The sequence below is a fragment of the Sinocyclocheilus grahami genome, unplaced genomic scaffold, assembly GCF_001515645.1.
Source record: "Sinocyclocheilus grahami isolate Dianchi unplaced genomic scaffold, SAMN03320097.WGS_v1.1 scaffold1285.1, whole genome shotgun sequence".
NCBI lineage: Eukaryota > Metazoa > Chordata > Actinopteri > Cypriniformes > Cyprinidae > Sinocyclocheilus > Sinocyclocheilus grahami.
The window spans coordinates 317578-317923 of NW_015506464.1; the positions used below are offsets into that span (position 1 = coordinate 317578).

Genomic DNA, 346 nt, shown 5'->3' on the forward strand with positions numbered 1-346 from the left:
TGGAACTATTTGATACTGTATGGATTGACAGCCAAGCTGTTATATTTGGAGAGCATAAGGTCTGGCTGCATGGTATTGAAAGCAGAGCTCAGATCAAGGACGAAAAACCTGGCCTGAGCCTATATGATCCTCCAGATGTTTTACAACATGATGCAGCATAGTCAGGATAGTATCATCAGTGCCCTTTTTGTTCTGATAGGGATCAAGATGGTACTTTACCTCTTCTTTAAGCTTCCACACCATGATCCACTCCAAACATGGCATCACAGCGCAGATTAAGGGCAATAGTCATTATACACCTCAGGACATGATTTTTTTTAAGGAACAGGTATAATAATATATATTT

The 346-nt window shown here is 39.9% G+C and overlaps 1 protein-coding gene across 1 annotated transcript in view; it reads left to right on the forward strand.

Moving 5' to 3' along the window:
* The window catches only part of LOC107568828 (neural cell adhesion molecule L1.1-like), a gene marked incomplete at its 3' end in the record, with an annotated part of 51253 nt that overhangs the window by 41981 nt on the left and 8926 nt on the right, over window positions 1-346 (forward strand). The gene's annotated exons all lie outside the window — the stretch shown is intronic.